The following is a 24,022-nucleotide window of genomic DNA, read 5'->3' as shown; positions in this document are numbered from 1 at the left end:
AAACAAAATATCAGAAGTTATCAACGAAATAAAATTTTATATACTTCATTTCAAAAAATTGTGTAAATTTAATATTTAATAGGCGTACAAGGAAGTCATGCAGTGTCTACATTAGATTTTTTTTTTTAAATTAAACTTCTGGAAAATTAATTAAAAACAAAAATATATTTTATCGTTGTAAAACTTTGCAGCATTTTATTTTTGTAATTTAAATAGGGGGTTTGATCCACCTTCTTGTAATAAAGAGTTCCTCTTGTAGTAAGTTTCATTTGAGCAATTTTTTTTTTTAGGTAAAAATTATAAGCAAGGATGGAAGAATAAAAATAATTTTTACTTTTAAGCAGCGTGAAGGTTAAATTTTAAGCTGTTTGCGTATGCCTCAAAAGTTCAGCTAAATTGAACCTTTTTTTTTTGTAAAGTTTTTAATTAAAAAAAAGTAGTATTTCTTTTTGCATAAATAAATAAAACATTTTTAATTTGTATGTTTTTAATTACATTCCATATCTTCTTGAAAAAAAAAATAAGTTGGCGTGTTAAAACAATTGTTAATTACTTAAATTATGTTTTCTCTAAGTTAATTTCTATATTTTTTTCGCATTTATTCATTTCAGTGTTCATCTATTTTTAATAAATGACGATGTTTTTAACTTTTTAATGAAGACTTTATCTAGACGTATTTAACGATTAAATAGTTTATTAAAATGAAAGCGACGATAGAAGCAGTGATGGTTAATGATTTATTGAATTTTTTGTCCTGATTGCTAACACACGACTACTAAATACGATAGCAGCACGTTTACGTCAAATATAATTTTTTAATATAAGTATTCGCTACTAATTGATCCATTAAATACTAGTTGGATTAATAACAATGAATTTATTGATTAAATATCAAAAATATTTTTCTAACTTAAATATTATTTCTGATTATTTGCTTGTCATTTTTGTCATTATTTATTGCAAAAAAAATTCAACACAGAAATTTACCGTGAATGTTAACTCAAATATGAATTCTTCATGTTATATTTACTACAAGTAAAGTATAATTTTGATAATGGTCCATATTTATCATTATTATTCATATTTCACAGCTATTTCTTAGGAAATCATTTTAAAACTGTTGTAATTCAAAGCTAGATCTAAAATGCCTAATCAATTCTATTTATAACTAAATAGATTCTAAAGGTTTTAATGCACTAAAATATATAATATACTATTTTTTTCGTCTTCAGTCATTTGACTGGTTTTACGCAGCTCTCCAAGATTCCCTATCTACTGCCAGTCGTTTCATTTCGGTATACCTCCTAAATCCTATATCCCTAACAATTTGTTTTACATATTCTACCTGTCCCTCCTACCTGTCTCTCCAATATTAAAGTGACTATTCCAGGATGCCTTAATATATGTACTAAAAGTCTGTTTCTTCTTTTAACTGTATTTTTCCATATGCTTCTTTATTCATAAATTTGCCGGAAAAACCTCTTCATTTGTCATTTTATCCACCCATCTAATAATACTATAATTACATATTATTGTTTCCAAGTTCTTTTACTATCAGTACATTAACACTTTTATGATGAGCATGATCTTTTGCATGATCACTATTTTTACTTAAATAAATAATAATTAATTTATAATAATTCGGTTCAAAATTTTAATTTATTTGTTTTGTTCTAATTTTTTAAATTTATAATAATTTTTTAACTTTTAAATCTTTTACTTTCATATATATATATATATATATATATATATATATATATATATATATATATATATATATACACCGGATGATATTTAAGTATGGAAACAGCTTTATACTGCATATCTGAGAGATATTTGGAGACAGAAAGAAATGGAGTTCTACACAGTTAGAAAATATCTGCATTATGGTGATTTTTTTTTTTTTGTCCGCCATATTGGATCCATCCGATTCGATATATGATGGAACCTAATTTTTTAAATAGAAAGGTGGACATATGACACATGATTTCGATTTAAAATTTTTCAAGAAAAACAATGGTGAAACCCATTTTTTCTATTAATGTCTTCATTATCGTGCTATAAGGATTCAAATTTTCAATGATGGAAAATCGTGTTAACAATTGAACAAGGTAAAACGCGCTGCAGAATAGTTTTGTGACATTTTAAATTCATAATGCCTACAATAACTAATTTTAACAGTGCTGTAATATTGATAATAATAAAAAGTACCTAATAATTAACAACACAACAAATTAAACGCCTATGTCGACTGATATTATTATTTACTTTAAATATTAAAATATTTATGTTAAAATTTTAAATAATGTTTTTGATAGTAAATTGCTAATTAAATAAATATCTAAATTCTGCAATACATGTTCAAAATGCTTTTTTACAATTTGGCAGTATGCTAACTTCAAGTAATATCCGTCTATAATTTGTATCATATCTGGCGGAAAAAGTTAAAAACTTACCATAATGCATATTTTTTTTTAATAATGTGGAACCCCATTTCTTTATGCCTCCAATTACCTCTTAGATATCCAGTGTAAAGCTGTTTCAATACTTAATTATTAACCGGTATATAGTTAACTATATGATCAGCATTTTTTTTCGTCTGGTAGGTATATTTTTATACCTACCATAAAAATATGTATATTTTTTTTTATTTTTTACTAAAAATACATACATAATTTTTATTATCGTCTTACCATACATTTATTATGGGAATATTTTTTACAACATGTATCGCCGCATCTATATACCAGCATCATCAGGGAAAGAAAATGAACCACATCGCCTTTTTTTAGTCTTAACACAAAAAACAAGTAACATCACATCGCAATATTAAAGTATATATTTATAATAAGCACGCAAATTGGCGTCTTATTCGATCTAAGTTTGAGCGTGAACTGTTTAAAATTCTATTAATCTTTATCTTTTATTGTCAATGTAGAAAACATGTTATGAGATTCAAAATTTATTTGTTCTTTTTGAGTTTTGAACCGAATGATCTTTTGTTTTTATATATTTGTAAACTTTACCATGCATTCATATTATAGACTTTATTACAACCGTTTATTATTTTCATTGTTTTATCAATTACACTATATTATTATTTTTCTTCTAACCGTTGTCATCATTTGGAGTTGCTGTTTAAGTTTATTATTTTTTTTCTAGAACCTTCGTTTGAATTTTCCTGAATTCGTCTGTGTTCAAAATTTGTTTTTATCAATTTTTAAATCTTGAGATGCTTTTTGCTTCTTGAAAATATTTTTTTTGTCTTTCTGTTTTCTAAGATTTGTTTAGTTAGTCTCTTATTTACCGTTCTTATCCGTAATACTTTATTCTTTTCTTCCTCATTTTAAATTATTTTTTCGAATTTTTATAAATTTATTTTGTTATTCTTTAAAAATCCGTCTTCGAGTTTTGATCGGTAAATACTTTCTAAAATACTTTTTTCTATCTTCATAGTACTTATTTTACTTGAATTTGTGTTAGAGGGGGTATACAAGCATTACCTTATAAGGCCCCTAAATAGAATACATTATCTTCTATACACAGTAATTTCTTCTATCTTCTATAATACAGTATCTTCTTGAAAGTTCGACTTTACCTTATAAATTAGAAGTATCGTATTTGCAGAGATCGATTTTTCGTTATAGATCTGTGCCATCGCGTGATGTGCAACTTCCATTCTATACACCCTTATTCTCATCTCCTCCTTTTCTAATCGTTTAGGGTGATGACCCCATTGAGGTATTTGAACTTCGCTACTCATTTGATCTTTTTCCCTTTTGAGGTTACAGTTTTTCTCATTGATTCGTTGGTGTTTATGGTCCATTCCGTTTTATCATATATCCGTAACCTATCTTTTCTGCAAATATTTTAGTTCTACCAGTTTAATTCTTCCTTGTTCTAGATTTTTCCGGCTTTACCACGTCGTACGTAAAAGCAGAATAGTTCGTAGCGAGATATTATTATTGATATTATCTTTTAATATTTCACTTTCGTTTTATTCATATTAATTTTCAAATTAAATTTTTACATACCTGTCATAATATTTTATGTTATCGTACAAAGTTGCAGGACGTTTAATATATTTTTCCCTTATTTGTTTTTATATTCTGTTATATTATAAATAACTATATCACTCATTTTTTACGTTTCCTTTATATTTTTGTATTCCTTTCTATTCTAAAATTGAATTATTAATTCTAGCATTTATCAGTATTTCAAGTAATCCTGGTTTCAAGATAAATATAGCCAGGAAAACCTTTTTAAATTGTTTGTATTATTTTTTATCCTTCGATTCGTATTTCAATCTTAAATTCTTTTTACTAGTTATTTTATTGATTTCTTCTAGTTGAAAAGTGAATGTAACCTAGTAAATTTTTACCTCATTCTATTCTATGTTGAATCTTCCCTTTTCTTTCCTTCATTTCTCATTATACCTACCTGATTCCTTTGTAGATTATAACACCATTTTCTATTTATATATTAGTTCTTTAACTTAATATTAAAAAAAATCAATTTAAAAAGTTAAACTATTTATCGTTTATACTAACCGGGTATTTTTTTTAATCGTATTTAAACATTTAAATGCCAAATTCCACAATTACAGAGAAAACATTACAGATTATTACTTAAGTATATATAAAAGAAATCGCACAATAATTAACGTCAATGTAGACAAAAATTTTACAATTTTTGTCTATAGAAATATAACAGCAATGTTTCATCCTTCTAAGTAATGGTGCATATCAAACTTTACCTAACAAGTTATGAAACTTATTTATTAGATAATTTTACAATCAAATAAGATATATTAATTTGTTTTTTTATACATCTATCCAAGTATTCTTTTACTGAGACAAACTTTTAGCGTCTGAGTTACAATAGAAATCAGTTAATATTATTTTTTCTGAGAGTAACGATGTTTACAGTGAAGATATTACTGATGAAATTGAATATTACCTGAATTCCAGTGAATTTGTTTTGGTGATTTTTCTCTATGAGTATGGAAAATTTTTAGTGTATAAAAAATGCAATGCTTGATCAAGATTCGAACCCAGGACCTCCGGATAAAAGGCTGAGACACTACCAGTTTGACTCGGAGGTCGGTAAAAACTATATTCAACTCGGTGAAGAAGTTACTGTGACTTCACATTGAAAGTTACAATGACAGTGACCGTCAGTGAAGTCACATCAATAATATTTTCTGCTGTTAAATTTTGCAATTGGTACGATGATACCGTTATATGGAATGACATGTGAACCTTATGCTTAGGTCCCCTACAACCGTTACAGTTTGGTACGTTTTTATATATAAAAAAATGTATGTATTTTTATTGTAATTTTTAATTTCATTATACTTAGTTTACATTATAGATATTAAAAAATATCATTATAAAAGTTATTGTTATTTTTAATGTTTGGAAGGGTGAGTGACAAAATTCTTTTTACTGTTTTTAATTCTCCATTCACAACTGCTCATTTTAACCGTTTGAATTTACTTTTTTTTAATTATTTCAGAATATAAAATTTAATATTATTATTATTAGCGTGATATTATATTTTTGCTCTTGAAGATCTATTTATTAGGTAGATTTCATAAGAAAGCTACCTATTGTAATGGGTCTCATGATTCGACTTCCGGAAAACTTCGATATATCTTCGCATTTCATATCCTCCAGACCCCAAAACCATTATCAGCTCAAAAGTTTATATATATATATTTCACTTTCTTGTGAACACGATAACTGCCGTAATTTCGCGCAAATCACTTTCAAATTATTCCTTAAAAATAACTCGTACCAAAATCGGACCATGGAAATGGCTTTTTCGAAATAAAAAAAATATCGCTATAACTTTCTTATTAAGTAAAACATCGAATTCGTTTAAAATTCCTCCTATTCTTTAGATAAGGGCCTAAAAATTATGTAAGTAAAGTGTTTTGATATCACTAACCATTGACCAAGGAGGTTGAAAAAACTAGGTTTTGAAGAAAAAATCATACCTCCCTTAATAGACACAGTATCGTATCGGTTTAAAGTGTTCGTTAGTCCTCTAAATATTACCTAAAACTTTTTTCTTAACCATTTTTGATTGAACCAATCCTTACGGCAAGGGATGACAAAAATATTGTTGGAATTGTAAGAAGTGGGGCTTGTCTAACGCTAAATATGTGAAACTTTTTTCACATGCAACTGTTTTCGTTTTGAGTAAATTTGAAGATTTTCTTAATTTTAAGGTTGAAATGTTTTTATCCCCTACTTTGCACCGGTGAAATCTACCTCCGCCTTCTGGTGTGCTGGAAGGGATTATTTTTTTTTTTAAATTGAATTTAAAATACACTCGATATTATTCAACAAGGACTTAAATTCGTTAGTTTTTCTTACTGAAAATAAACTATACTGTAAGCTTTAACTTTAATTAAGTAAAGTAATTAGTTTACTGTAAAGTAACTATTTATAAATATAATTATTAAATATACTCGTACATTTAGTTATTAAATCGCTTATATCGTGTTTTAGAGTAGGATATAAAAAATTTGTATTCAAAATTATATGTTTTTTCCTTAATTTTAATTACTGTATCGAATAAGAATATTATTTATATATTAAAAAAGACTAAAATATTTATTAAAAAAAATTAAAATTAAAAAATAGGTCAATCTTCTTTGAAAATATTTCAGTGTTTTACTCAAGTAAATTTTAAACTAGAGGAAAATAGTTTTTAGAGCTTATTCATAGTACAAAATTAAATACAATCCAGTACTTCATTGATTTTATATTATTAGAAATACAGTTTTATAAGATTTTTTATTAAAAAAAAGGACTTACACAAGTATTGTTGTAAATAATAACATGTTTTTACTCCCATAAAATTGTGCTTGTATTATTTTTGTTGGTTCGTGAATAACTATTCCCATCTGGTTACTCAACGGTTTGCCTTTTCTTAAGCTAATAAATTTTGAGTGTATAAACTTTTACATTGATAAATATGTTACGTTAGTGAACATTCGCTTTGCTATAAATGGAATGAAATAAGATACATACTGAAGAAAGCGGTTCGTACTTTATGCTTTCAAAATGTTTATAAATTCTTGCCATTGTTTAATAATATAGTATGTTATCAAGAATTTAATATTGCATTGTAAGTGAATAAATGGATATTTTAACTTTATAAATTCTTTTTAAAAATAAAAACTATTCCTTGGAATGTTGTATCGATTTACGGATTAGTTATTATTTTTTGCGTTATTGTACTTTTTCAACGTTAAAATATAAATTTGAATATTAAATATCGTATTAAATTATCTCATACACTCTTAATATCCCCTGAACCAAACATTAAAATAAATGACTGGTATAGAGGGTGAAGGAAACGTTGCTATTTCAGTTTTGATTTCAGCCAACGTAACACAATTGGTTACTAACACGTTCTATTTGTTAAGATATATTAACAATATCAATTACGAGCCTGCTTTACAAATTAATACTTTTGTGGTATAATTAAGTCGTAATTATACTATTATTGCTATTAACTTAAACTTTAGGTTTACGATAAGTCCGAGAGGAAAGACAGTTCAAAATAAGAGCTGCAACTTAACAACCGTGAATCACTTAGCTTTGAATCTGCTAGACAACGGGGATGATGTGAAGATTAAAACGGTTACTCGTTCTGGATCTTAGTGACTCTATAGTATCTTAAGTCTAACTTCAGCTATGAGTGCTATGTATTAACTCTTACATTTTTATTTTCAAATTTATTGTATATTTTTTCTCTTCTTTCTCTTCTCTTGGTTTCCTAGTTTTTCTTGTTATTTATGAGTTATTTTACTTTTATCTTTTATTCTACTGTTTAGGTGTTAAATATTCATAATTATTCTACGTGCTGTTTGCCACAACAGTTCTTTGTGATTGTAATGTGTAATTTTTGAGAGGTTCGGCTGGGAACGCCTTATCATGTGATTACGAGTGTAATCCAATTTACTCAAGGTTGAACAAATGTAACCGACTGTAAATAAAATTTAAAACTAAAACAAAAATCAAAAATTACTGATCTACTTAGAGTGTCGTTACATCGAGTTGCTCTACAAAACTCATATTATTTTAATAAAAATCCTCAGATAGCGTCAATGTGTGTTTACTAGCTTTATAAAAAAATTGAAAATTTTGTAACACATTTATGGTTTGACATTGAAATTGTAGAACCATTTTTTAACATTCAGACTTTTATAATAGAAAAACGAAATAAAAATAATGTAGATATTGGTAGTTTCTTGGAAAGCTTCTCAAAGAGTAAACGCTTATTAAAAAAAAAAAAAATAGTTGTGTTTTAAATGATTTTCTAAGTAAATAATTAATTTTTAAGAATTTAATTTAGAAAAAAATAAACTTAAAAACTCAATATTTTAGAATTATTTTATGGGTAAGTACAATTAAAGAAATAGTAATTTGATGATGAAAATTGTTGTTAGAAATATTTGGATAGATTGACAGTTTTCTTGTAAATTATCTGATTATTTTAGATAACTTTAATGAAAATATCCTGATGTTCAATGAGTTGATAGACTGAAGAAGTGATAATTCTTGTTCCGTTTGACCCAAATTTAAAATAGCACCTTTTGTATTAGGAAATAGATGTAAGCAATCAGGTTTCTAATTTCGTTAAGGTCGAATATACCGTAAGTTTTTGTATGAAACTTTAATATATTGTTCTGCCTACATCTTAATGATTCCTTTTCGTTTGGTTAAATTATTTAATCAGTTAACCTTTTTCTTTTCTTTTTTCTTGTTTTCCTTGGAGGAGGTAAAAGCTTCGCCAGCCACCGCCTGCCCGCGCAAGACGGTAGTGCCAATCTTTCACCGACTAAAAAACCTCCCCCTTCAACAGCAGACCGGATGGATACCCGCCTTTCGGCACAACTCACGGCCTGATTTTCATCCGCGGGCTTCATGTTTTGTGGTTCCGTGTGTTGTCTTTTAACTCTTGTCGTTCCCTTCTCTCGTTCCGGACCTTCTCAAGATGGTACAACCTTCCTATGTTGTAGGCATCTGTGAGTAATTCTCCCAAGATACGTCGAGATGCCCTTACTCTCAAGTATCCCGAAAATGGACGCCCAGCTCACCGAAATAAAGGCGTTTTTTATACCCACGAGAATCGCAGCAGGGATACTCCTGCATCGCCAGGAGGTACCATTAGCCGCCCGTTCTGCCAAGCGCATGACATCATTATCATACGCTAAATAAGAGTAATTAATACAGTACACCAATTAAAATAAAATCATAATTAAACTTATTAATTCAATTCCTCTACAAAATAATCTATTCTAGGAAATCTCTAGCATGCTATTATTGTTATCTTTTTTTGTGTTGCCTACTAAGAGTTACTGAATTCCATAATTCCTCAGTTAACATATTGTGCACTTTGGGTCTAACACATACAAATTATTTTCTAAACATTATTTATTTAAGTATTAGTATATTAACTAGCGCTGAATCTATACTCCTGATAATACACATTTACCTCCTAACATTACGTACTTAATTTATTCTATTATTTATTCATCGATTATAAAATCTTAGAAACCTTAAATATCGTCAAAGTCGTCAAAGTTTAGAAAGCTTAGGTGACCAGACGTTTGGGACGAATTGCTTAACTGGCGACAGTTTCTTGCTGAATCCAGATAAAACTACTACTCACTATTTTCGTTTTCTTAACTGAGACAAAATCTTAATCTTTCATTTATGAGTATAAATAAAACCAAAAAATTGTTGAGAAAAAAAAACTATGCTTATTTTGGGAATCAAAGACGTAACTTGTTAGCTATTATTTGTAGTAATTGAGCGTACCGAAAAGGGTAGCCACTTTTTTAATGTAGCTTTACATTAATCATTTATAGAAAAAAATAATTTATTCCGCATTTATCGATGAATAAACACAATATTGTTTTTATCATTCATTTGATCAAAGTATATATTAAAAATTTAAATGATTAAATTCTGAGTTAAAAATTTAACTTCATTCAGTTTAAATTGCATTTATTATGCACATCTAACTAATACGTTTAAAACCCAATGAAATATTCTAAACGTTTAAAGGACAGTAGGTACTGTTTTATATTGTTTACCAAATCAGTATTGTTTAATTTTATTAATGAAAGCGCTATTTAATAAATATTTACTAAAATAAAAATTTTGGAAATTTTAGAGGTCACAATATTTATTATAGAGATACAAATTTGTATAGAAAATTATATAAATACCGTACTCAGCATTGTGGAATTTATTATTATAATTGTGCAGTTATTTTATAAATATAAATATCTACGGGCAAACAATTATCACGTAATTAAATCATAATTTTCAGATGTGCAATTTATTTATTTTTTCATTCTCAGATAAATTCTATGGCCTCCCCATTTTATTTATTTTAATTTTATTAATTATGATTTTAAAAATAAACTTTATTGACATTTGAGTGAATCGTTTTAAAAAGGCACATGATGAGGAGTTTCCAACGAACACACTCAATAAAACGTACAGTAAATTAAGTACATACATACACATATAAAGTTCATATTTAAATAAACCCACTCGCAGTGGATTTTCAACATTTTTCAACATCGACACAAGAATTCACAAAGGTGAAATGAAAAAAAAATGATAACATCATTAAACAATAAGCAAAGACAGACAACTAACAAATATAATAAGCTCATGGATCTAAATGGAAAGTGACTAGACTCCTCATCAAGGCTTAAAAAGATGCTGTCGCATAAGTGGTATTGAACAGCTTAACAGTCATCAAATTCCCTAAGTCCAACGAAGCGTAGGCTGCATCAGTCGCCGTACATCCTCGCAGTATTCTAGGAGATTAACTGCTAGAAAGTTCACATGATTACCTAACCGCTGTCTATAATTTGAACAGAACCGTTTGACCTCTTCGCGAACATAAGGTAATTCTAAGTAGTCATGAAATTCTTCGTTCCGTGCGAATTACGGTGCCTCTGCGATGAATCTCGCCAACTTATTCTGGAATAGTTATGTAATCTCAATGTTACTCTTGCTCGTACCCAATAATTCTCTGCCAAATATCCAAATCGGTTTCAGAACCACCTGGTTTAGTAGATTTGTTGGACAGCGAGAAAAGTGAATTCCGACCTAAAAACCAATTAAGCTTATTATACCTCGTGTTTTTCTAACGTGGAACTACCACAGCAGATTAAACTGGAACCCAAATTACCGTACGCTGTCAGAGTGTGGGATGAAAACGACGTCCGGGTGGACCCGGGGACAGTTATATCTTCTCATCGCAAAAGTAATATAACGACTTATTCTGATTCACCTTTATTTTCCATTTTGTTAATCATACGCTGATTAAATATAATACCGATTTAATTTTTTTATTTTTAAAATTACAAAACTATAATAATTTTTGAATTTTAAAAATGTGTGATTAAACATTTTATTAACGAATTCAATTCCTTCCCCTATTAAATGCAGCTATTATATTTTGGGAAAAAGGCGTATTAATTCGTTTATTAAATATCTCTCTCTCACTTTTTCTTATGAATACGACGAATTTCAACATATCGAATTATCAACAAGAAACTCCAACCAATGTTACTTATACAACACAATTACTTACAGTAATAACATTACTTATAGTAATGGTGTTCAATACACCGGCACCCCCTATTGAAAAAGTTAATGATTTATTGGTAAAGCTAGATATCATTTTATATTTAATTAACTATCACATTCTAATAGGTAACCAACCATTTATTTAGTAAACTTATATCACCTAAATGAATAAGGTAACAGGAAATCGTTTCATTCCTTGCTTTTATGATCAACACTAACGTATGATGTTTATTTCATCAGAACGGTTATGATAGTTTCAGGAATCACTTGGTTCTCCTTCTGTTTACTTACAAATGTTTTGTGTACGTCATTTAACAAAATTAATTTAGACTGTTTTCAATTAAAATATTTTTTATGTTTTTAAATTGAATTTATATTTCTGTGAATTTTAATAAATTACATTTAAAATTTTATTAGTGTTCAAACAAGTTATATTTTTCAAAATAAGAATCTCCTATATATAAGTTTCTTATTGATGCAAAATATATTACAAATATTTCATAATTAGTCTGTTTGAGGAGTCAACCTGTACTAAAATAATGTTAATGTTTTTATTTCCTTGTACGAAATAAAGGAAGTACTGTGGTCGCGAAAAATTTCGGTTTTCAGATTTCCACGGAAATATCCATGTTGATCATCTTTGAATTCATTTTGACCAGTTTCAGCGTGACGTCTGTACGTATATATCTCGCATAACTAAAAAACGATAATAGCCGTAGGATGTTGAAATTCTTTATTTAGGACTGTTGTAACATCTAGTTGTGCACCTTCCTTTTTTATTGCAATCAACTGTACTAAAAGTGTCCAAAAAAGCCCAAAATCCAAAAAATTGGAATTTTGGACTTCATAACTGTAGTAATAAGCCCCCATTGAGATCTTTTCAACGGTATATCATAAGTGGTACTTATTTTCATTGGTTCCAGAGTTATAGCCAAATATAATTTTAATTAATGAAATATTTGGATCTTACAAGGGTAAGGAACATCGGTACGAATCAGACTTTTTTTTCTTTAATTTTTTTTTCTAATTTAAATATATTAATTTATTAATAATTATTAACCAGTGTAAAAAAAAATACGATAAACAATAATTCAATAATAACAATAAACATTTTTTTTTAAATATGAAAAAATATCAGAATTTATTAATGAAATAAAATTTTTATGTACTTTTCAATTCAAAAAAATGTATATATGTAAATTAATAGGCGAAATAGGACGTCATGTGGTGTTCACTTCAATTTTTTTTGTTTTTTAATAAAAGAGCGAGCGTTATTAGTTGGGGTCTTTGGTTCGGCTGATATTGATAGCGATTGAAAAGAAATTTTGCCTGACCAGGATGTTATTTCTAATAAATGCTCATTTATTATTTTTCAAGTATGATAGATCAATATCTATTAGTTTATTTACTAATGTAGATTTTTTAAATCATGAAGGTACATTTAAATTGTGAAGAAAGTATTGATTTTTGCGCTCATATGAAAATTTCTGCATTATCAGATAATATTTTGTAACTATTTTGTATCTCAAATTATTATTTTTTTTTTTTATATTTACTTAATATACTTTTCAATTATAATAGACAGGTATACTTTGATTACCATTTGGAGAGAGATGTAAACAGAAAGCAGAAGCAATGAATAGAAGCTCCATATACGAGGTGTGATAAAAAAATACGGTGAATGAATTTTTATAGCGGCAACTGCCGACGCAACATCCATATGCTGTAATTTGTCCAATAGCGTGATCAACTGAGACAGGCAGGGACAAGTTGTAACACGTTCGAGCTTGCCAGTCAGCTGCCAGAGCCGCTAGAGTGAGGTTGTGTTTATCGTGTCTGTCGCGCAACATGGATTTTGAACAACGCATTAACATTGTTTTAAGTTGCAAAAGAGTGCCAAAGAAGCTCACGAAATGTTAGAATCGGTGTACGGCGATAATATGGTAACTTTGAACACTGTGTACAAGTGGTATGACCGATTTAAAAACGGAAATGAGTCTGTTGAAGACGAGCAGCGAGCGGGACGTGCAGTAACCTCAAAAACAGTTGAAAATGTGCAAAAAGTAGAAACAATGGTTCGTTTAAACAAGCGAATGACTATTCGAGAGCTAACGGAAGACCTTAACATTTCGTACGGATCCGTTCAAAGCATTTTAACTTTTAACGACGTACGAAGAAAGCGACTAGAAAAATGGACCAATGGCTTCCTTCTTCACCACCACAACGCGCCGTGTGACACCTCGCTTCTCATTCGCAATTTTTTGGTCGAAAAAAGTGTTCCTATCCGCCATACTCACCGGATTTAGCACCATGCGACTTTTGGCTCTTCCCAAAAATTAAAACTGTGCTTAAAGGAAAACGTTTTGACACCATTGCTGACATAGAGAGGGCCACGACCCAGCAGCTTAAAGCCCTTTCGAAAGACGCTTTCCAGAAATGCCTCCAATCATGGAGTCAACGTTGGGATAAGTGCATTGCTAACCAAGGACAGTACTTTGAAGAAGATTAAATCGAATTCTATGTAACCTTATTACTTTTTTTAATAAAAACTTATTCACCGTATTTTTTTATCACACCTGGTATACGGTTCATGAGAGCAGTTAATAAATGTTTCAGAAAGAAAAAAATTAAAAGTGTTGATAATTGTAATGAACCGCAGATTACAAGGTTTAAACTCGTTATCTTGAGAGACGGTTGGAACAAGGACAGGGAATGGATAGTAAACGATTACCAATGAACACATGAAAATGTCGACCGAAAGGAAGGAGAGACCCGAGAAGACCACGTACAAAATGGAAAGATTTTGATGTTGGAAAAGTTTTAATCAAGAACCTAATCTATGAAGTAAAAAAGAAGAAGAAGAAATCTTCGTCAACTTCTAGAGGATTTCTTTTTAAATATTTTTTCACGATTTCACATAAAAATTAATAATACAAATTATATAATCTTTTATTAAAAAAGAGCTAATTTTGGGATATATATTAACCATATAAATATAATAATAAACATGTAAATCTTTTTACATTAGAGGAAAATAAATTTTTCTTGTGTATTTTTTTTTTTTTAGTAGAATTATATAAAATGAAAAAATAAATCTCTTTCTTTTCTTAGCGGTGAGATAAACATTTTTCGATTACCGTACTACAAGAAGTTAAAGTAATTTCATTACTAAGATTTTTGTTAAAGGTTCAAGTGAGAAATTCTAACTTAAACGACGTAACTTATATTGAAGTATAGGCATGAAGCGTATAAACCCAGACGTGTTAAATCCTTGCCCATGTGTCTATGATTGTACAGCCGTCAAGGGTTGTCAAGTATAATTGGTTGTTAACACCGCAACCCACAAACAATATGTCGGTTTTACTTGTGACATCTGTTGAGATGCTCTTGTCAAGTATAGCTTAAATTCAGCTTTATTAAAAAAAAAAAAAAGAAAAATAAAAGAAAAAACAATCTAATCGTTTTAAAATGATTGATTTTGCATTTCCAACATTTCCTCGAAATAAAAGTGATATGTATCTCGTTAAGATTTATCCGGCTACTTTATTGTCAAATGATTAGAATATTTATGATTAATTGATTAATATATTATTAGGTTTGCGTAAATATTAGATGGTAAAATCGGTGACGTGGAATTAATACTTGTATTTCTTTGAGTACCAATTCAATCATACATTTTTTTTTTTTAATTATTTTTTTTAATATTCCGTTTTAGCCCACCGAGGTGGTCTTCTGGTGAAACACGTCGTTGCAAAATTAGTTTTTTAACAACTGATTTTCGAAGTCGAAGTTTCTGAGGTTCGAATCCTAATAAAAGGTAGTTGGTTTTATGCAGATTTAAATACTATACAATGGATACTGGATTACTTTGGTGGTTGGGGCTCAGTTAATTAATCGCACAATTCAGGAATTGTCGGCCTGAGTTTGTAAAAAACTACCCTCATTTACAAGTCATAGATGTCATCCTCCTTTCATTGGGCTTTAGGAGTTGCTTATTGTACACTAGTTGAACAAATTACAGTGTAAACATTAGGAATAGTAATAATAATATTAATAATAAAATTTTCCGTTTTTAGTAACAAAAGAAAGTTTTTATCCGTTTGGTTACAATATAATATAGTAACTAATTAAGAAAATTAATATTTATAGATAAATCAATTTTTTTATCGTTTTCTTCAAATGATTATCTCTAAAAATTAACGTACAAATATTTGGGCTTTATTAGACTCTAACACTGTATTGCTAAACCATTTCCTAATTGTTACACAAAAATCATCATTGTTTATACATAAGCTTGAATGTACAAGCACTACTGGGCCAGTCTGAATATGCCTTTTGTTGTAGTTTTTGTTTAAGTTTTGCAGATGGATGATTTCAGTAGTATATTTGGCCGGCCTCCGTGTCGCAAGTGGTAACGTCTCGGCCTTTAATCCGGAGGTCCCGGGTTCGAATCCCGGTTAGGCATGGCATTTTCACATGCTACAAATCATTCATCTCATCCTCTGAAATAATACCTAACGGTGGTCCCGGAGTATATTTAACCTTACATTCTATTGTTAGATGAATAATAAGGGTTAAACAATCATTTTTCGTAGTACTGTCTTCCTATGTAGTCTACGTAATTAAATAATATGTGAGTTATTTTTAATTTTCATTTTTATGAAATTCAGTTTTGAAAATAAAACTTTAGCAAACGGAATTTTGCTTAAATAAATTTTTACCAACCTTGATTTGTTTCGCTTTAAAATGACAAAAAACTAAGGCTATATTTACAGCGTCATTACATAAAAATACCTATTATACAGAGTGATTCACAAAGAATGTAATAAATTTTTAGAACATGTTCTACTGGTGTAAATAAAGAAGAAAGTTCATAAAAAACATACGTTCGGAAACGATTCGTTAGCGAATGTCGGTTGGAGAAAAATCTCATCCTGATTTCGGCGCCTTCAGTAAAATTAAGAAAGACTGAAATTGTTGGAACCAAATTAAGGGATAAACTTTGTATTTTCTTGTGAAATCTGAACTGAAAATTAAAAAAAAAACCCAGATAGACCCAGAAATATACATATTATTTTTTAGAAATCTGGATTAAAAGACAAATATTAGGTTCAAAAAGCATACTGTTTTAAACTTTAAACAGACTGTTATAAAATTTGAAACAATCTTTCTAAGAAAATTGCCTTTATTTATTTCAATCTGAAATTTAACATTATGATAACATATAATAGTTTTGTTTAATTTATTCGCAAGGTAATTTTATTGAAAGATTTTAAGTATTTGAAATTTTAAACAATAGTCCTCCATTTTCCAAGTACAGTTTCTTTTTGTATCACTGATTGTAAATTGGTTTCGGTAAAATATAATTTTAAAGAATAAAAGTATTAAGTTTGTACTGTATATTAAATTTGTATTAAACATTATCGGGAATGTTCACCGAAGATTCAGTTCTGAGTAATCTACTTATATATATATGTAGATATTCAATTTAGTTTTTCATTAAATCATTTTTGTATGTGCTCAAAATATATAATGTATTAAATAGTTGCATTTGTCTATACAACAAAGTAGAATGATTGAGTAAAAAGTCACGTGTAACGATTAGAGGGTGAGTGGAAGTAAACTAGTTATATGATAAGAAAATTCAATTTAAAGTCAATGCAATCTTCTGAGGTTGAACTATGAATTACCAAATCATAGTACAGAAGAAACAGTGAATTACGCGAAACTACTACAATGGGATATTCAAATTAGTATAAGCCATTACAAAATTGACTGGCAATATTTTGAATTGGCTATAGATAACTATCGGTCATTATTATTGATTAGAATTAAATATGAAGTATAAATAGTTTATTATTATTAAATAATTCAGTGGTTGTTAATTCTAGTTTAACTGAACACGATCTATTAGTTTTATTTCAAATAAGATCATTGTTAAAACGTGATAAAACTTAAATTTTTTTAGTCTATAAAATTTTTATTTAATTGGCACGATAATTGTTTTTGGTAAATTTAACAAAAAATTTTATATATATTGAAATAAACCAAGAAATTTATACGTAGTCGATTTATTGTTAATGCACGTTTCTTCTGCAAAAATATGTTTTTTTTTTTAATAAAACTTGTTATTCGTTTCCCTAATTATAATACAATTAATTTACGAATTATTAAATTTATATTTGATACAATATAATTATTTTATTATATATATATACATATATATATAATAAAATACTTGCTAATTCGGCAATGCTTCGCTATTGCTAGATTTGAGTATATATACTGTAGATTGAATGAACATAATGGAAAGTTTGTTCACAATTCCTTTCCGGTCAGGGTGGATTTGGTGTATACTTACACAGGTTTAAAAGAAGGGAGCTCCCAAATTGTGTGTAATGCGGTCAAGAGGACTCTCCCTGCCACACCTTTTTTGAATGTGCACGTTGGGAGGATTCAAAATCCAGATATAACATAAAAGAGATTACCCCGGAAACTACAACAAAGTATATGTTGAGAGGTAAAGAGGAACGGCTGACAATAGAGAGATTCTTGGCTGAGGTTATACGAGCAAAGAAAGTGGATTACAAGAAGTGGGAGGAATTACTTTACGGAAAAAAACCGAGGCCCAGCTGCTGGGGCAGGGCCCGGTGTCAGTGGCCTTAGAGGTTAAAGGCAGAGGCAAGATGAAAATGAGGAAAAGATCCAAAACCGGTGAGCCGACCTGCCATGCCGGACGTAGTGCTGGTAAGCGGGAAGGCTCATTAGAGTCGAAAGGACACTCGAAAGGACACCTGGACTCAGTAATACTTGATTGTTGAGCCGGCCGAGGAGAGCAAGAGAACAAACAAACACAAAAAAAAAACCTTCCACTTTATAAAAGTCAGAATCTATAAAATCCAATTCTCAAAACTACATCACTACCTATCGGATTTGATTCTAATTAATCTCTAAACACAGTAGTCAGTTCAAAATACCGCTAACTTTCTTTCTACTGGTCAGATCGAGGATTTCAATAGTTTTAAACCTTCTCCAGACAACGAGAACAATTTTGCAAAAACTTGCGCGTAAATCGGTCCAGTAGTTTTTTAATCTATAGCGGACATGCATACGAACATTGCCTTTTATATGTATAGATATATAGAAAATGATATTAATTTTGTGTTTTTTTTCTGCAATGCCTTATTTATACTCGGTTGCTCCTAAATTAAAACCTAAAGTTCCGTAATGAATAATTACATAAAAGAGTATTTATCTAGTGATACTTCTCGAAGAATACAAATAGCTAATATTACGCATGACATGTTTATAAAAATACAAAATATGAGATTAAAACAGTACAACAATATCTAACATAACCAAGTGATAGTAAAAGAATTATAACTCAAAATAAATGAGAACTGAACTAAACACAATAAATAGTCCTTTAAGTTGAATAATTATAATTTATGGGAGAATTTTCACCTTATTCATCACGCCCTAACCTTCAAAACTAACAAAATAAAATAAATCGTAATCAATAGAAACTAGTTATTAAAGTATAAATTATCTTCTAATTTCCGTATTATCCAACTTGAGACAGTTATCATTTTATTCATTACGTAGCATCACTTAAGTTCAGCAATTGTCTAATGACGTAAATAAAAAATAATAATAAATGTGTCAATTGAATAAAAATCACCTACAATACAATAAAACAAATTTGAACATAGGACACGACACTAAAGGTCATTCGTCTGTAGAGTGCTAACAATGTTTTAAACAGATGAAATTCTAAAAAAAAAAAATAAGAGCAATCAATACCTTTATTACAGTATATACCTATATATACACACCTTACCTTTGTATATCTACCCAGTATTCAATACCTTTATTACAGTAAAATTAAATAAATGTTAATTCTTACCTGCAATTGTACGTTTATTATCAGGGTTCTTTTCAGTATCTATTTTGGATAACACAAAACAATCGTTAAAAATACAAAAAGAGATAATACTTGATTTATAAAAAAGTAAATATATAAATAGGTAATAGACCTGTACTACAATAATATTAAAATATAAGTAATGGTGATATTCTTAATTGTACCTGCAATGACTGGCCTATTTACGTACATATTTAAAAGAAATAAATTTATCTTTAAAAATTCAAAACCAATTTAATTCGAAAGCATTTAAAACATATACTCTTATGTACTGCTGTAGAGGTTATTTATTTTTCCATCATCATATGGTCCTAACATTATATGTTAAAGCAAGTCCCTTCCAGTCGGTTACTAGCTAATCTTTTTTAAGATCTTGAAACAGCCAGACTGTTTTCGTTGTAATTACCTACAATTTTTATTATTTTTCAGCTTTTATCTTGTTTTACCATCTGTTAATCCTTCTAGCAATGTTATAATTATTTGTTTTCATCTCATTATGCGTCCCAGCCTGTTGAATTTTTTTAAGTAAGCTTTTATTCTCCTTAAGTGCTTATTACTTGTTTATTTTTTCAATTTTTTTCCCCATTTAATCTTGTCCTTTCTTTTTCCTATCCGGAAATTACCGTTCAGGTATTACTTCAGTGGATGAATGAGGATGATATGTACGAATGTAAATAAAGTATAGTCTTGTACGATCTCAGATCGACTATTCCTGAGACGTGTAATTAATTGAAACCCAACCACCAATGAACACCGGTATCCACGATCTGGTATTCAAATCTGTATAAAAGTAACTGCCTTTACTTGAACTTGAACGCTGGAACTTTTGACTTCCAAATCGTGTAATCTTTTCCAATTTCCATGTCCACGCATCAAATATCTTCCTTAATGAATTTCCCTTAGCGTCTATGCTTCATGGTTCTTATATAGCTAATACTCACTGAAGAGTTTCCTATTTATTCTATATAAAATATTCTATTTAAAATCAAAGGTTCTTTCGATTTATTTTTAAAACAGGCGATCAACTCTTCCATAATAGTACAAGACATATATTTTATTACAAGTAAATTTTAAATAGACTGAAACCCCTTGAAAAATAAGTATTAAGTTATTGGGTTTTAATTATCGAAATTTTTTTTCAGTGATTATCTGTCTGATACTGATAAGAGGTAAACTTCTTTTAAATGGGTTTTACAGCTTGTTGAGGTATATTACACTCCCAAAAAAAAAATGTTTAATTTACTTTAGAAAATTTATTTAGATGTCACCGTTTCGGGATAAAATTTTTTCAATTCCCAGTGAAAAACGAGATTTCGTATATCTTTCTAAATCTTGTCAAAAAGAGTTTTTTTTTTTTATGGAGATAAATTAAAATTTGTAAAAAAAAATAAATGCATATTTATTATATTAATGACTTAATTGTGATGTAAAATTGATAACAGCGTTATGAGAGGCTGTTGTTATCAGTGATTTTTAATAACACTTATCACATTTATATGTGATACACATACTTATGTATGTGCAAAAAATCTTTTTTTGGTGTTTTATAAGTGAAATGAATGACTAATGACAAACAAATGTGGGGGAAATATGTGACGAAATATATTACTAACATTCTCATTCATTTATAATTAATTTACAATGAAATCTATTGAATAATGTTCTTTCAAGCTCCTATGAGGCTTGCCGTGTTAATTACGAGTATTTGATTAGTTTTATATTTTGTAGATTTATTATATAAATTACGTTATTAATTAATACTTTATAAATTCAATTTGTTTGCTTGCTATTATTTCTCAAAAACAAATACGACGAACAACACCGGTGTACAATGAAACAAATAACGATGTACAAATAAAAACATTTATAGAATAAACTGTTGACATGTTTCAATCAATATTTCAAAATAACAGTATATTTAATTACCAATGATATATTTTTCCATTAAAAAGCTACAGAATAAAAATTAAGGCTCACAAATTTGCAAAGAAAACTCTTTTTTCAATATTGATGTTAATTACATGTTTTTTGATTTTTGTCCATTCAAATATTTTTTTTTTGGAATGACGTAGACGCAAGCATTTTCAAAAAAAACTCCCAAATAGTTTTCAATTTTGCTTATCATTTAACACAAAAATGTGAAAAGCTGTACGAATTTCTACGATTTTTTCCAGATAAAATTAAAAATAAATATATAATATAAAAGTAAATATGTATATTTTAATAAAATAATAATGAACTACGGTTCGTAATAAACCTATACAAAATAGTTTTTTTCTAAAATTTAAACCTAATAGATTTCAAATAATCCCTTAGATTTTGGAAAAAATCAATAATTTTCTGCAGGTTTCATTTATACAATCCTTTTCGTGATTAAAATGATAATTATGTTTTTTAATAGGAAAGATTTGATAATTTGTATAAATTATATCTGTAACTCTGCTTTTTCCTTATCTACGACAATTTTTTTATATAAAAATATATATAATATAATATCAGCAAGTTTTTTCTTATTTATCCAAGTAATGTGAGTTAAAGTTAAAATGTTTTATCATCGTAACTCTACAAATATTGTTCCAGATTTAAGTCAATATTTTCTTAAATAGTCAGCAATTGTGACTCAGTAACTAACCTCTAAAAGTAAAATTGGCATTGAAAGATTTAAATGAAATACTTCAGTTTAATGTGAATTAATTATACAGTTTGATTTAAATTTCATTGAAAGTAGTTGGTCAGTGACCACGTTAAGTAAAAGATAAATGTTTTATAAATATTATTTACAAGTCTTTAGTTTAGAGTACTTTATACTAATAAAATTTTATTTAAATTATTTTACATAACAGAATAAATTATTTTTTTAAGAATAAAAACCAGATATTTCTTTAAAAAATATCTTTTCTTGAGGAATATTTTATATATTCTTGAAATTTTAAAAGTTGGTTGGAGCAGTTGTACAAGATGATACATATTTCTGTATCGTGCAGGTTTATCTATTCATGATATTCATTGAAATCCTTAAAACACATTTCTATTTACATAAAATCAATAAATATTTTTTATATTGTTGAATAAAAATATATTTTATGAATTTAAAAATAAGTAAATTCATATTACACTCTGTAAAATGTACTATTAAACTAGAATAACTAAATTTTTGAAATTTATATAAAACTATAAATTAAAACTATAACACTGTAGTAATTAGTTACTTTAGTAATTAATATAATTATTTATAAAACTATAAATTTGCATAACTATTTATATACTAGAATTACTTTGAAAAAAATTCTAAACTGTTATTAAATTTGAGATAATAAAACGTCTCTTCTCACTGCGTTACCGGAATAAGCAACGTAGTAAAAATATTCTTAGCAAGTGGAAACTATTTGTTTTATATTACGTTGTATAGTTGACATCCTGTAGCAGTTTGGGCCAGGAAGGATGTCCTTTCATGAAAATCTCCTCAAATCCTCTCCTGAAAATCCGGTAAAACTGAGCGTAAAACGTAAAAGGTATGTACTATATCATAATATCACACTACATTTTTCATACTTTCTTTTATGGTGTGCTTCCATCATTTTTGCGTAAATAATGTTGTTTTTAACAGCTTAAATATATATACACACACACCCATACATGTATTAGTATGTGTTAGTGTATTATATATATATGAAATTACATTATTTTTTCCCATAGGTTTAAATTTCGCTTGTTAATAACACCTGGTCCTTTTAACCCTCATACGTTTTAACAGCAGGTTTAATTCTACCGATCTTTGAAACAATCGATAACTTACGTTAGCAACACCGAATGTAAAATCAATACACAATAATTGACTGAGTATTTATTTATTTTTTTTTAACTTCATTCGCTTTTAACAGTTGATCCTTATAAACTTTGCGTGCTATTGATACAATAATGCCAAATCTTTGACACTTATTAATAGAAATTTATTAATAATTAACAATTATTACAAAATTTCTTGTTACGTTGATGGTAAACGACAAGGAAATCAAAACCCCACACATGACAGTTTTACGGGAGAAATTTGAACTAAATTCAAGGACATGCAGAAAAGATATTTATATATTTATCTTGTTTTTAAGAAAGGTTGCTTCGGCTAACGTCTTCAGGTAAATAAGTAACATCTTTAAATAATCATTAAACGTTTCAAATCCATCGCGGTGCGGTCTGTGTCAGGTGAATCGTGCAATCCTATTAATTCATGACGTAGATTTTGATCAATAAAATAAACCGTGTTTTGGACGCGTTTGTCAGTTGCGTGATATACAAATTTAATTGATTAGTCGTCTCCACAGAGAAATCTTTTACCCCTCACCCTAAAGTTTGTAGATTTGACTGAACATATTCTGCTCGCTCCATAGGAAGGGCATATTCTGCTCCATAGAAAGGGCTCGCTATGACCAACCGTTACCTAGATATTCGTTTTGAAATTTTGCAT

Source organism: Lycorma delicatula, chromosome 3, assembly GCF_047948215.1.
Source record: "Lycorma delicatula isolate Av1 chromosome 3, ASM4794821v1, whole genome shotgun sequence".
In the NCBI taxonomy this organism is placed as follows: domain Eukaryota; kingdom Metazoa; phylum Arthropoda; class Insecta; order Hemiptera; family Fulgoridae; genus Lycorma; species Lycorma delicatula.
The sequence above is the reverse complement of the archived record's forward strand: the minus strand, read 5'-3'. Positions refer to the sequence as shown.